Genomic DNA, 3,993 nt, shown 5'->3' with positions numbered 1-3,993 from the left:
TTCTCCAGTTTATTTCGTTCCATTTTGACTCCGTCTGATATTCCTTTCCCTCGAAATACTGAAATAGGCATAAAACAGCAAATCTGGGCTGGGCCTCCGGTTAATAGGTTAGTCCCAAAAATAATATATAAGTGGATAATAAAGCCCAATATTGCCTAAAACAGTAGATAAAGTAGCATGGAGCAATCAAAAATTATAGATACGTTGGAGACGTATCAAGCATCCCCAAGCTTAATTCCTGCTCGTCCTCGAGTAGGTAAATGATAAAAAAGAATTTTTGATGCGGAGTGATACTTTGGCATAATTTCAATGTAAATCTTCTTAATTGTGATATGAATATTCAGATCCGAAAGATTCAAGACAAAAGTTCATATTGAAATAAAAATAATAATACTTCAATCATACTAATCAAAGCAATCATGTCTTCTCAAAATAACATGGCAAAAGAAAGTTCATCCCTACAAAATCATATAGTTAGGCTATGCTTCATTTTCATCACACAAAGATGTTCCCAACTTCTATACCCCCGATGACAAGCCAAGCAATTGTTTCATACTTAAATAATCTCAAACTTTTTCAACCTTCACGCAATACATGAGAGTGAGCCATGGATATAGCACTATGGGTGGAATAGAATATGATGATGAGGATTGTGTGGAGAAGACAAAAAGGAGAAAGTCTCACATTGACGAGGCTAATCAACGGGCTATGGAGATGCCCATAAATTGATGTCAACATGAGGAGTAGGGATTCCCATGCAACGGATGCACTAGAGCTATGAATGCTCAACAAAAGAAAACTAGTGGGTGTGCATCCAACTCACTTGCTCATGAAGACCTAGGGCATTTGAGGAAGCCCATCGTAGGAATATACAAGCCAAGTTCTATAATGAAAGATTCCCACTAGTATAAAATACAACTTATGAGACTCACTACATGAAGAACAAGGTGCTACTTTGAAGCACAATATATGAGACTCACTACATGAAGAACAAGGTGCTACTTTGAAGCACAAGTGTGGAAAAAGAGATAGTAGCATTGCCCTTTTTATTTATATTTTTTTTGGGCCTTTCTTTTTTCTTTTTTTGGCCTTTCTCTCTTTTCTTTTGGGCAATGCTCTAATAATGATGATCATCACACTTCTATTGATTACAACATAAGGATTACAACTCGAAACTTAGAACAAGATATGACTCTGTATGAATGCCTCCGGCGGTGTACCGGGATGGTGCAATGAATCAAGAGTGACATGTATGAAAAATAATGCATGGTGGCTTTGCCACAAATACGATGTCAACTACATGATTATGCAATGGCAATATGACAAAAGTAATGTATGTCATGATGATGATGATGGAAGTTGCATGGCAATATATCTCGGAATGGCTATGGAAATGCCATGATAGGTAGGTATGGTGGCTGTTTTGAGGAAGATATAAGGAGGTTTATGTGTGATAGAGTATATCGTATCACGGGGTTTGGATGCACCGGCGAAGTTTGCAGCAACTCTCAAGGTGAGAACGGGCAATGCACGGTACCGAAGAGGCTAGCAAAGGCGGAAAGGTGAGAGTGTGTATAATCCATGGACTCAACATTAGTCAAAAGAACTCATATACTTATTGCAAAAATTTAGAAGTCATCAAAAATCAAGTACTACGCGCATGCTCCTAGGGGGATAGATTGGTAGGAAAAGACCATCGCTCGTCCCCGACCGCCACTCATAAGGATGCACAAGCCAGGTACACTTCATGTTTCAAATTTGTTACACAACTTTAACCATACGTGCATGCTACGGGACTTGCAAACTTCAACACAAGCATTTCTAAAATTCACAATTACTCAACTAGCACGACTTTGATATTATCACCTCCATATCTCAAAACAATTATCAAGCATCAAACTTATCTTAGTATTCAATTCACTCAAAAGAAAGTTTCACATATCTTGAACACCAAGTATATTCACATTAAGCAAATTACCATGATATTAACGACTCTCAAAATAATCTAAGTGAAGTATTAGAGTTCATCTATTTCTTCAAAATAAAACTACCACCATGCTCGAAAATATATAAGTGAAGCACTAGAGCAACAACAAACTACTCTGAAAGATATAAGTGAAGATCAATGAGTAGCTAAATAATTATGCAACTATGCGAAGACTTTCTCTCATTTAATAATTTCAGATCTTGATACTTTATTCAAACAGCAAGCAAAGCTAAAGAAAACTACAATGCAAGGATAGCACAACTCATGTGAAGAAGCAAAAACTTAGGCTCAACCGATACTAACCGATAGTTGTTGAAGAAGAAAGGTGGGATGCCTAGGGGCATCCCCAAGCTTAGATGCTTGAGACTTCTTGAAATATTATCTTGGGGTGCCTTGGGCATCCCCAAGATTGAGCTTTTGTGTCTCCTTAATTCCTCTCATATCATGGTTTCTCTTTTTATCAAAAGCTTCATTCACAACCAACTCAACAAGAACTCGTGAGATAAGTTAGTATAAACCAATGCAAAACCTTATCATTTCCTACTGTAACAAATCACTAAAATTATTATTAAACATTGCATACTAAATTCCTCTGCATATTTAATACTCCTATCCTCAAATAGAATCATTAAACAAACAAACATATGCACACAATGCAACCATAACAGCAATCTGCGAAAACAGTACAGTCTGTAAAGAATCCAAGAGTCATCATACTTCCCTAACTCCAAAAATTATGAACTAAAATTCCCACTGTAATAAATTTATCAGAGCTCAATATGCAAAAAGATTCAACATTATACCACTCTTTGACTTCTCTAGGGAATTTTTGCAATAGCAGTAAACTTTCTGTTTTTCAAACAGCAACATGTATACTAGCAAAATAAGCATGCCAAAGGCTATCCTTGACTTCTTTATTGAAACTAAAGATGCAAAGCATTATTATAACTAACAGCAAGCAAATACTAACAAAATAAAATGGCGCTCCAAGCAAAACACATATCATGTGGTGAATAAAAATATAGCTCCAAGTAAAGTTACCGATGAACGAAGACGAAAGAGGGGATGCCTTCCGGGGCATCCCCAAGTTTAGGCTCTTGGTTATCCTTGAATATCTTGGGGTTCCATGGGAATCCCCAAGCTTAGGCTCTTTGCCACTCCTTATTCCATAGTCCATCGAATCCTTACCCAAAACTTGAAAACTCCACAACACAAAACTCAACAGAAGACTTGTAAGCTCCGTTAGTATAAGAAAATAAAACAACCACTTCGGTACTGTAATGAGCTTATTCTAAATTCATATTGGTGTAATATCTACTGTATTCCAACTTATCTATGGTTCATACCCTCCGATACTACTCATATATTCATCAAAATAAGCAAACAACACATAGAAAACAGAATCTGTCAAAAACAGAACAGTCTGTAGTAATCTGTATCAAACGTACACTTCTGGAACTCCAAAAATCCTACAAAATTAGGAAGTCCTAAAAAATTCGTGTACCAATCCAGATCAAAAAGAATCAGATCAGAATCACATTTATGTGGATTAACAAAACTAATTTACTGGGTGCAAAAGTTTCTGATTTTCAGCAGGATCAACACAACTATCACCGTAAGCCATCCTAAAGGTCTTACTTGGCTCTTTATTGAAAAAAAAGCTATAAAACATGATTACTACAGTAGAATAATCATGTGGACACACAAAAATAGTAAGGATAAATATTGGGTTGTCTCCCAACAAGCGCTTTTCTTTAATGCCTTTTTAGCTAGGCATGATAATGACAATGATGCTCACATAAAAGATAAGAATTGAAACATAACGGGAGCATCATGAAGCATAAGACTAGCACATTTAAGTATAACTCACTTCCTATGCATAGGGATTCTGTGAGCAAACAACTTGTGGGAACGATAATCAACTAGCATAGGAAGGTAAAACAAGCATAGCTTCGAAACTTGAAGCACATAGAGAGGAAACTTGATATTATTGCAATTCCTACAAG

This window comes from Triticum dicoccoides, chromosome 1B (genome assembly GCF_002162155.2).
Source record: "Triticum dicoccoides isolate Atlit2015 ecotype Zavitan chromosome 1B, WEW_v2.0, whole genome shotgun sequence".
Taxonomy (NCBI): Eukaryota; Viridiplantae; Streptophyta; class Magnoliopsida; order Poales; family Poaceae; genus Triticum; species Triticum dicoccoides.
Note: the sequence above shows the minus strand (reverse complement) of the source record.